This window comes from Anas acuta, chromosome 7 (genome assembly GCF_963932015.1).
Source record: "Anas acuta chromosome 7, bAnaAcu1.1, whole genome shotgun sequence".
NCBI classification, from domain to species: domain Eukaryota; kingdom Metazoa; phylum Chordata; class Aves; order Anseriformes; family Anatidae; genus Anas; species Anas acuta.
This window is the reverse complement of record NC_088985.1, coordinates 29,359,689-29,371,401: the sequence shown is the minus strand read 5'-3', so window position 1 is coordinate 29,371,401 and position 11,713 is coordinate 29,359,689. Positions and strand designations below refer to the sequence as shown.

The window sequence follows — 11,713 nt, the reverse complement described above, 5'->3', positions numbered from 1 at the left end:
AAACCCGCTGCCCGCAGCAATAACCCGGCGAGCTCCTTCCAGCCCGGCCGTGGCACTGCGCGGGTGGGCGCGGGGGCTGCGCGGGTGGGCGCGGAGCGTGGCGGCGGGGGCTGCGCGACGGAAGGTGGCAGTGCTGCACAACGCTGAGCCGCCACGCCGAGCGGGGCTGCCTAGATAAAGTACCGCACTTAGCGTTTGTTTGTAATTCCTGAGGTCTGGGCTAACAAGTTTAACCGTATAAAAATGCTTTTTTTTTTTTTTTCTTTTTTTTTTCTTCTTTTTTTCTTTTATTGCGTAGAGCAAGCTGAAATTAAGGGAAAAGCGGGCAAATCGTTTACGAAAACAGCAACGAGGAATACAAATATAGATGTGGTCGGTTTTATGCAGGCACAGAAAACCTAAAGGAGGAGGAAACGTTCCATCGACATCAGCTGAAAATGCAAGAATTCCCACACATTGTTGTATTGATTCTCATACCTATACACGCAGTATTTTTTTTCTGAAATGTTCAAAAAAATATTTTAAATGTAGGAATAAAAATTTCCATAGGCTACTTTGACACTGATGCATTCTTTCCACATTTGTCATTATTCAGAAAACCCTTTCAATGTTGTTTTCCTGTTATTGTTTTTGTTGTGTTGTAGTCCCTCCCTCCCGAATACTGTGTTACAGCATCTGTATATTTTCTTTCACAAATAACGGACCGTACACGTTCCGAGTAATGAAGAAAAACATTCTTGACTCCGTTTGCTTCCTACTGTGATCCAATTAAATACATGACCCACCAGAAAGAGAATGATTTTTCATTAGTTTTCAACTTCCCAAAAAAACCTCCAGTGATAAAAAAAAAAAAATCCTATCCTTCACCAAAAAAAAAAAAAGAAAAAGAAAAAAAAGAAAAGAAAAGAACTCAGACTTTTATTTTGTATTCAGTTTATAGCATTCAATAATCATAAAAGCTGCTTTAAAAAAGAACAGGGGACATTAACTTTCTAAACTTAAAAACATATAGAGAGAGTATAATTATACTTCCACATTCTCTGTTATTTGATCTATGAGATATCACGAGGATAATAATTTAGGGCCTGATCCCGTTAGCCTTTCCTCAGAGAAAAGCTGTTCCCCAACATATTTTCCCCTGACCCTCAGGCATTTACCAGGGTACAGATTTCAACGGTGGAGGAATTGGGGGAAGAGCCAGAGGCCCCCAGGCAGAGGAGGTTCTGGGGCTGACTGGGCCCCACCAGCCTGGTTCAAAGCTCCCTGGGGACACCGGGGTGACATCGGTGGCACCTGGGGCAAAGAAAAGGGAGTGGACTCTCAGCTTCACTGCCTGCCACAGGAACCTCAGCATTGAGCAAACGGGAGCTGGAGCCGAGTTCCTAAAAAAAAAGCCCGCACAGCTTAGCATGAAGGTACCCTTAGCATGAGGATATACAGAATGTATCCGAATAAAAAGGGGAAGTATTAAAATTATAAGCTTACATAAAAATGCTTCACATAGAGGGGAAAAAAAGAGAGAAAGGTCTTAAGTGTGGATGTTTCTCCAAAGCTTAAAGTAAGTCGCTTTTGCTTTAGAAATTGCACCTCTTGGCTGAAGCTGTTATTTGTTTTAGGCTTTTTTACAGTTTCTTGGAAATATCCAGGCTGCAGAAGGGAGGAGAAAACATCAAGAAATATCATGAGTGTGCATGGGGTGGGGGGTGGGGGGGTGGGGAGGCCTGACAATAAAATAGATCCCACACTAAATGCATATTCTTCTATTTATGTATTTGATAATGAGACAGAAATGCCCTTGGCACTCTGTAAACAACAGCTCCGTAACCAGGAGGGAAGGGCAGAATAATGAATATCTACGTTTCAGATTATCAGCTATTTCAAGCACTATTAGCATGCCAGCCTTTTAGATTATTGGGGATTTTCATTTTATTTTAAGCAAACGTTTACCATTCTTAAATAACGCTGCAGTCTTAACTAATTGCTGGCTTTGCAGGTTTGCAATAAGATTATTCCTTGTGAAGCTCCTCTCCTACCAGAAGTTCCCTAGAAGAGAAGTGATAGTTGATTTAAGTATAATACATTAAAAACATATATAGATTTGTGTCAACAGAGCAAAATGTTTATATAAGCGTATTTTACAACATAGGGCTAAATTTAGGGGCTATTCACCACAACGAGTTGGCAACGCTCTCCAGAGCTCTGTAACTTTCGGAAAAGTAGATAGGAAAAGTTCACATTCGTAATAAAAATAGATTTTTACTTTGCTTTTAAAGATGTTTTTGTGCATTTTAAAATATCATTCCCTCGCGATAACAAAAAGTATTTGTGCATCATGCTTACAGTGTCAGATGGTATGACTATTGTATGATTTAAAATTAAACAATATAATTACCATTTGGCAACCAATATTTAAAGTTGAAGTAACTATTTCTTCAGACATTACTTAGGCTGTATCTAAAAATATGAATGAAAGCTATATTTTTGCTGTACGTTCATTTCAAAACCCTGAAGCCAGTGTTTCTTTCATTTTTATTTTTTACAAAAAAAAAAAAAAAAAGCAAATTATTTCTAAGGAAAATGGTTTTACAATACCTTGAAAAACAAGCTTTTCTACAGATGTGCAAGAAAATTAGTATACTGAGACCGTAAGTGGATATCTGTAGAAGAAGGGGGAATATCTTCAGCTTGATTTTAAAACCGAGTTTCGTCCTATGTTCTGATCTCTGGGTACGGAGATGAGAGCAGGGAACGACTGTTAACTGCTGGAAACGAGCATTTCTTCAGTCATCCAATTCAGTGTGTTTAACAGTTTCTAAAATTAACACCAACAACTGTAAAAAAACACTCCCTTCTATTACACTGTGCATATAGGCATCTGGTTTCTATGAATGTGGCTCATTACCAAAATCTACCACAGCTTTATCTTGGTTCTCCTCTGTTTATTCCATTAATTAACCAAGCCATCATTATCTGTTAGTTACAACCAATTTTTCAGGATTATGGATATGTTGAATTTTGCATATTTATTTTTAGCAGGCCATCACATCTAAGGGAAGAGAGATAAGCAGGATAGGGAATTTCTCCTTGTAGCTGCAATCCTTTTCTGAAGCTCGGGCTACAGAAAACAAAGGCATTTTATTTCCATGAATCTAGTGCAGCTAAACCAGGACTCAGAAAGGTATTTTACTTCAGAATACTTGCATGAATTCTGAAATTGATTTTCAACCAGATGTCTAGAAATGTCCATTCTCCTATTTTCCTGCTTAGTATTATGTTTAACTCATCATTTTTTTCTCTCTCCAATAAAAGATCATTTTTCTCATTCATTTCTAAGCAGTTTGATTTTGTTAAAATAAAGGAGAATTAATTCTTTATTACAAAGGGAGGCAGAACTTTTCCCCCCTTTTCCCGAGCCATTCCAGCCCCGGAGCATGCCGAGGAGCAGCGCAGAAGCCCGCAGACAGACGGTCCCTGCAGCGGGACGCGGTGCTCCCGGCCCCGCCGCGCTCCGCAGCGAGCACAGAGGCTTCATCCTGAGCACAGCTCCCCAAACCAAAACCACATTGCTCCTGACGCTCATCTCAGATGGCAATTTGGGATAGACAACCACTGCTAAAAACATCTCATTAAAGGCTTAGAGGGAAATGATTTTTATAGGGGGTGAAAAAAAAAGACAATAAAGGGACATTCTTACAATTCTTCTAGATGAATTGAAGACTGAGACATTTTTGTTTTATTTTGTTAGCCTTTTCTCCAGTGTTCAGGATTCTCCAGCCCAAGAAAACTATTTTATTTCTATTTTATATTTTTACTGCCTCGTCGTGCCTATAAATGTTGAATTTAAGGGATTTCATAATAATACAAATATCAGCCAGAGACATCAGCACTGGGGAAGTTTTAGAGAATTCTTCTAATAATGGATTAAAATCTTCTGATGCAGACATTAAAATCAAGCAAGTTAAATTATGTCAAGTAATATCACTCGCATGCTAACTTACCTAATGGGAAAGACTTAGCGCATTGTCACTAATAATATTTTAGCTCAAGAAATTTCACTTTGCTAAACTGCAGTGAGAAATAACCCACACCAACTAATTTATATTACCAATATCTTGTCTCCCTACTAATAGTTAGCACGTGTATGCCAACCTGGTATGAAGTGCTGCTGTCTCCTAATATGCTGCGGAGGTTATCGGCTTTTTCAGTGGATGTGTGAATCATAAGGCTGTCTTAGCATGAATGCATCTAATTGCATGAAGAGGGTATTTCCCAGCATTTCTCTAAACCTTAGCATAGCAGCCCTCTGTTTGTCAATTGTCAGTCACAATCATAGTAGGAAACAAGCAGCAAGCAGGAGCACAAAAGGGGAATATCACTGGGAAGGGATCTGGGATTGGTTCAATGGCACAATTTTAGGAAAAACACTGGCAATATTTTCTCATGGTTTAATTTCTTGTTCCCCAAAGAGCACTGCTTATTACATTGCAGGCCCGAGCTCAGACAAGCCTTGGAGCTGCTGGTGGGCAGAAGGCTTTCTCCTGGTCATTGACATGGGGTTGGCCAACCAAAACATGATCGACTTGGTCAAGTGGTTCCCCGCATGGACAAACAGGGGCCTCATAACAGCGGGTGCAGACCACGAAGCTATGGGGTGTTGCCTTCGGGGCTGCTCTCCCTGGGCTGAAAGAGCTGGCTTTGTGCTGGTTTTGGTCACCGATGGGTACCCAGGTCATCCTTACAGCACACAACTTCACTTAATTCAGCAATGCTCAGGTCCCCTCACTCCTCTCACCCCAGGAACAGTGAAGAGAAAACCAAACAGGATTTTGTCCCTCCACGAGGACATTGTACTGATTGGACGTGACATCACAAAGCCCATACCGGACCTGGGTGGCATCCTCATTGTCCCTGTTGCGGGGAGTAAGGCAAACAGGACAGTGGTGCACTGAGACAGGGAGAGAACTGTGGGATCCTGCAGCCGTTGCCTTGCCTGTGCCAAGTAAAAGATGCTTTTCCCCTTTTCATTACACAGGTTTCTTAATAAAAACCGAAAGAGTGTGTTCTTTCTTTTTTTCTCTCTCTCCAGAAAATGAACCCCAGGGGCCCAACCAGTGAAATACATTAACCTTTCAACTGTCAGCCCCTCTCCTCTGAAATTAAGCAATACCAGCCCTTGGAACAGCTAAATTACCTTCATATTTTTTAATTGTGCAATGATGGTCCAACAAAAAAGGAGCAACTCAGGACTAGTAAATATTCAATGAAGAAATTTATTGTAGTTCTTATAAAGGGAATACCCACAGCTTTCTTCACATGGACTTAAATAAGGCAGAAACTAGAGCGATAGGCATAAAATGAAATAACGGATGCATTATTTCTAGTGGGATTTACATCACCATTTGGTCTAATTATTCCTGATATTTCACCCATCATATTAGAAGCTTCTTCAGGGAAAGAAATAACAGTTTGTCTCCTTGAGAACAAAGAACAAAGTGTCTCTTTGCTCTCAAGAAGCTCAGCTATCATTATGAAGAGAAAGAATCTGTCCATTATCAAGAAATCCCACTAGAAATCTTGAATATCTTACCAAATAATTCCTGAGCACACTAAAAATACCAGCAAATGAAAGAAGCAGAAACTATGGGACCTTGAAAAATAAATAAATAAAACAGGGATCACGGATGCTCCACGACCCACTCATTTTTGTGTCGCAAAACAATATTAATCCAACGAACAAACTGTGCCTGGCATGTACAGTTAATCTAAGCAAGATAGCCACTGCTCCTTCCTACTCATTGTTCAGTAAGGCACACTTTCAGCCGTATCTGTGGCCCTGGATTAACTGGTGGGAATTCATCTGCATATATCTGCACGGTGAGTAATTTGCCATGAGTGATTATGTATGGTAGCCAGTCACAAGACGTATGAACTTTTTTAGATCGGATTTCATGAGGACCGGATTTTAAGCCTTCGGAGGAATTTAATACAGATCTAGGACTTTGCACAGCTTTCAAGAATATCATTTCTTAGACCAAATGTAAGAGGTCTTTGATCTGGATCTTGCATTTAATACTGCAGTATCAAATAAGAAGCATTTTAAATGAGTGTACTGAGCCATGGGGTTCAGGTGCAATAATTTGACAACTTCCTAAACAGGATCTTGCTGGGACAACTTGTGAACCTGGAATTTCTCTGGGTCTATGGGAAAGACTGTTTCCCAGCATCCTGCCATGATCCCGCACCTCCACAGGCGGTCACACCCTGAAAAATGAAACAAAATAAAACCTCAGCACGCAGAGATAAGAGGTCTGAAAATGCCAGGTTTATGGAGGCCATATTTTGCTTTTTTTGTAAAATAAAGGAACCTATCAAAGTCTTTCCAAAGGTCTTTTTCAGTCCCTAAACACAGACATATGCCATTGAGTCACTGCCAAAGGGGATATTGAACATATATGGCCTTGTATGTAGGTTTTGTTTAATAAAACATTCAACTTTATTGCATGTGAAAGTCATTGGTCCTTGAAAGCAGAGTTCTTGAGTTGAGCTGGGGCAGCACAATTCATACTGGTACCCAGTGCTGAAAGTCTGGGAAATGCTGCCTGTTCATTGGTGTCAGCAGATCTCTGTTCTGGGGTGTGGAGTGGGGTCCTGCCCCCATGGGGGGATTCACAGCAACACATCAACATTCTATGAAAAATTACACGTCTGCTCTAATCTGTGACAAAACAGCGTGGAGTTTGGATATGGACTTTTTGTGGTTACCATGGCCCTGCAAAGCATCTGTAAAGGATCCAGTATCTCAAGGAACTTACTGCCCTTCTCTTCTATTGAAAGCAATTGCAAGTGGGACGCATGCCCTAAGATGTGATGTTAGTGAAAGCTGAGCACAGTCCCAGATTGCAAAATCAGGCCAGAATGATGAAAACATTTGTATATGTGCTACCCTTTTATTTTCTTTGGCATGCTCTAAATAACCTCTGACCTTTTCTTTCCCCATGTAAAGCTGCTCTTTGTTTGAATGGAAACAGAATGTGAAAATGATGACAAGAGATTTTTGAAACAAACACAACAGCAAAAAGCAAAAGCAAATGAACTTTCACAGAAATTTAGTACCCTATCAAACTCTGATACGTGGATGAAAAGATCAAGTTCCAGGATTAGAAGAGATTTTGTACAAAGGAAGGTGAGAAATATTCCTGCTCTGGTATGGGGGTGAAAAGGAGCCACGCTGATCCATGATGGCAGCACATGGACATACATTTGCTTAGGTGGCAGTGGAGCACCTCCAGGCTGAGCCATGTCGCTGGGAAGCGTTGTCATTTCCACCAAGCAGCTAGTGGGATTTCTGGTTTGACATGAGGAAAGATTGTTGTCAGAAATAGCTGTAAAATCTGTCATCACAATCATGGGCTTCCTGCAATTCCTTGTGTTATCCTTATTTTTTTTTTTTCTAAATTAGTTTTCTTTTACTATAGGTGAGGACAGGAAAACTTACTGCTGAGCTCTTTTCAATGGTTCAGCAAACTAAGTTTCCCTGCTGTTTCAAGACTACTGTGGCATGCCCAGGTATGGGATGAAGGTACCATGGAAACTCATGGAAAGTGCAACAAGTTGGTTCAAGGCAAGATTCTGCAGTTTAGAATATTGGCATCTCCAAAACAGCCCTTTCCTGTGTCTGCCATACTTGCTTTGGTGGTTGGGGTGGATACGCTGCACTATCTTCGAGCTCAGCTCATCTTCCTCACTGGGGAACCTGTCTTTCCCTCTTAGTGCAATCCTTTTTACATGAACTTGAGTTCAGGGGGGTGAGAATGGCAATTACCAGCAGACCAAAGGAGCTGCAGCATTAAGACAAAGCAGTTTTCTCCAGAGCTGTTTGTGCCAAACACATGTCAAGGACAGAAACAATATTCATTCCAATGCAATCAGTGCAAACAGCTTTAGAAGAAGGAGAGTTGAAGTGTTCACAACTGGTTTGAGTTGCAGGACAACATCCTACAGTAAGCAAGAGGTTGATGGCATTTTCCTGTGGTTAAAGCACACAGAAGCACCTTCTCCAGTGTTGAGCATGGAGAAGGCCACACAATCTCCCATATGAGGTGCAGGGTCCCCTTCTCCCTCCACCTGCACACACCCTCAAGTCTACCCAAAACCTTTGCTGTCTCATTTCTCTCCTAGGAAGTTGCCCTTTACACCAAAAAGCAATTTTGAAGAGCACCTGAATTAACAGGATTGTTCCAGCTCCTATTTCTCGTTCAAGTGCAATGTGAGATCAGCCAGACTCATTAAAATATTATCAGTTTCCTTGCTTTGTGATACAGCTCCTTGCAGGCAAGCCTTGGGACACATTAGGGTCCTTGTCAGGTGATGGCTGGTGGGTTTCTGCAGTTGGTGAATATAATCAGATTTCATTGATGTCTGAATCATCATAAATTTTAACAGCCTTGATGTTGTTTCAAAACACCCTATGTGCTAGTGCAGTCTGTCTACAGTTAATATCCCAACATCAAGAGGTCAGAATCACCTCATCTCAGTTATTCTGATGTGTTTTGTTTTTTTTTTTTTGTCTTTTTTTTTTTTCTTGGGGTGGGCTGCTGGGCGAGTCTTGCTTCTCTTGTATTTGACCCATTCAAAAGATTTTACTTTCTTGCTTCCAGGACCCATTAGAAAAAAAATCAAGGCATGATATTCCACAGATCAATGTGGACTACTGCCAAACTTCTATCCCCAAATACATTCATTGTTACTCTCAAAAAGATATTGTACAGAAAGAATACATGTTCTTTTAAATATATTTTTTGAAAACCGAACTACTGTGTGCAGCACGTTTACTAAGAACTCTTAATTATGTTAGTGGAGAGAGCTCATGCACTCATACCCATGTCAGCAACGTCTCTCACTTCCTCTGGTTTAAAAACTATTGTATTTAGAAGTGAAGGAGGAATCTAAACCTATATTTGCATATTCAGATTCATTATACAGTTAAAAAAAACTCACTTTCTAGATGCTCTAGAAATGTTAAAAGTACAGTCCATTTACAGAAAGGTTCAGCAGGGTTCAAGACCAAAACAAAAATAGACAGTTGCTTGGACTCCAATTACTTTTCAAGAACTACAGATAGTCAGGATCAAAGGCATTAGCTGCAGAGGAGGCTTTTTCAAATTAAAGGCGACTACTTTACTCAAAATGAGGTCAGCAACAAATTTTGCTCCAAAATTAACAATCACTAAATTAAGGTGTGTGCCATCTCATCAGGAAACAAAAGCAAAACTTTACTGTAAGTATTTTATATCCAGCTAAGAAAGGGATGCACAGTTATCAAATAAAAACTGGGTCTTTTGTCTTTCTCAGATTTAAAAAACCAAAGCAGGTTGGGAAGAGCTGAAGTATTTCCTTTACTTTATTGGTTCCTAGACAGAGTGAAGGAATCTAGGATTCAAATTAATAATCCTAAGAGCTCCCAGTGCTTCAGGAACTAGGGGCTGTTTTGAGCATACCGTGGCTTAGGGACCAAGGTTACAGGTCTTTAATGTAAAAGCAAAAGCATGAGCTGAATTTCCAGCAGAGGGGTTGTGCTGGGAAGGTTTGTATCAGCAGTATACCCTAAGTGGAAAAGGTGAGCACTTTTGACATTGTTTCCATCACACCCACAGGCAGCTCTGAGATCTTCCAGTAGAGGCAGGTATGTCTAATGACAGCACGTTCAAGAAACAGCAACACAAGAAGCCATTGACAGTGCCATGCTGGAAAGCAAAGCTGTCGTGGTGCTTCTGCAGCTACAGCAGCTATTCCCCCTTGCCTTCTTATTAATTGTGTTAAAACAGTAAGTCATAACAAGAAGCTCAGGGCCACGCAGAGCCTCATATCTCCATTGTTTTAGTGAGTTTTTTTCCTCCTATTTATTCTCTACCTGAATTGCATCATTTTAGGATGAAATTTAGCAGTATCTTAATGGTCTACTACTTTCCAGTAAATGCACCATTCACCACATTTATTGAAAGCACGGGAAGAATTTACATAAGCAAAGCATAATACCCCAACTGGGACTTTGGTCACTGCATCTTCAACTTTGCTGGAAGTGGCACAAACATCTTACATATTTCAAGTGGTGTTTTTTTTTTTTTTTTTTTTTTTCTCCTCAAAACATTTTCAAAGTCCTGTGTATTAACCTACATCTGCTCCTGTTAATAGGAAAGGTAACAAAAGAGAAGTCAATGGTAAGCACTTCTAAAACTCCCAGGTGAAACAATAAGATTTTGGTTGTGTGTCAATCAAAGGATGCCTCCAGCATGAATTCCTCCACCTTTAAGCAAAGACAGTCATGCAGTATTGAAGCAAGGGGAATATACCACCCCTGAATTAATGCTCACACTTACTGAAGCCTGATGGCAGTATTTGTCAGACTCCTGCACTGGGCTGTGCTGCTGAGAACAAGCAATGCAATGTGATTAGACTTTAAGCATGATGCACAAGGCGGATGAGAGGAGAGGACAACCATTTTCATAGCATTATGCCTCAAGTAGATATAACCTGGTTAGGCAGGGTGGAGAAAAAGGGGAAGTACAGCTCCTGAATTGCTCCTTCAAATATTCTGTAAGATGAAATCTCCCAGCCCAAACCTTATTCCTACTGGAATCACCCTTATAAAATCCTGTCTTCACTGTGAGACAACTGACAATCAGGCTCGTCTATACCTGAAGTTTTGTGGACAAAATTTCCAGGTTAACATTCCAGGTTAAGAGGCTGCTTGGCCTATCTGCTTATCCCATCTTTTCCCTCTAGAACTCCATGGTACAAGAAATAGGATTACAGGTAGGTACACAGTGCAGTCTCTATGCATTACTAGTATTTAGTTTCCTAGGACTTTGCACCAACCCCTTCCAGCAAAGAAGGGGACAGCAGAGAAGCAATACAACTAAGACAGCCCTGGTATTTTGGGGACATGCCATGTACCACATTGATTTAGTGAGTATTTGATCAGTGAATGCCCCAAACATAGGTAGGAAAATATTTAAAGGAGAACTTATATGGAAAGCTTTGAGAACAGCTGGGATCCCCTTAGGGAAGGAGAGACTTCAGCAGGTTTTAGATGTGCATCACTAAACAACATAATCTGAGGACAGAAAATCCTTGACTCCTCACCAGTCCAAGAGCCCCCTTTCATGATATAAGGCCCATCTCAAAGGGAAATAATCAAATCCACTTCTCTGTTTTTTTGTAAGCTAAAATTAATGTAGCACTTACACCTAAAGAAGTACAAAAATTCAGAACAATACCTGGGCTCACAGGGTTTGTTGCTCCATAGAAGCAGTCGCATGTATTCCCTTTGATAGGAACCCTGCTTCTGCTCAGGGAAGCTATATTGCTACCCCTGGCAAAGGGCTCTCTGATATGTGGTACTCTAGTGCCTGTCTTTCAAGGTTCATCACTAGCTGCTGTCGCATTCAAGTAGAGTTAAGAGATGACTTCCCACAACAAACCACAAATTTTCCAATATGAAAGCCCCAAGAGGGAAACTGCCTCTCTTATATACAGGAGCCACAGATACCACTACCACCACCCAGCCCAGTTGTGCCTAATTACCTCATTTTTATAGATAATGACTGACATCCTAGTAATGAGGACTAGGAAAGAAAGTTCTTAATGCCTTGACAGGTTTCTCCACTCACAACAAAGAAAGCCTGGGACTATGTCTAAATCAAAGCTAGTTATT

The 11,713-nt window shown here is 40.7% G+C and overlaps 1 long non-coding RNA gene across 2 annotated transcripts; it reads right to left on the bottom strand.

Moving 5' to 3' along the window:
• Window positions 1–303: 303 nt before the first annotated feature.
• LOC137859897 (uncharacterized) lies at window positions 304–11,486 on the bottom strand. 2 transcript variants are annotated; one of them, XR_011098637.1, is made up of 4 exons: window positions 11,277–11,486; window positions 2,593–2,812; window positions 1,948–2,043; window positions 304–1,382 (listed from the first exon to the last, which is right to left on the bottom strand). It is a non-coding gene; the product is annotated as an uncharacterized lncRNA (long non-coding RNA). The 2 variants fall into 2 exon arrangements; XR_011098636.1 differs by lacking the exon at window positions 2,593–2,812.
• Window positions 11,487–11,713: the final 227 nt, after the last annotated feature.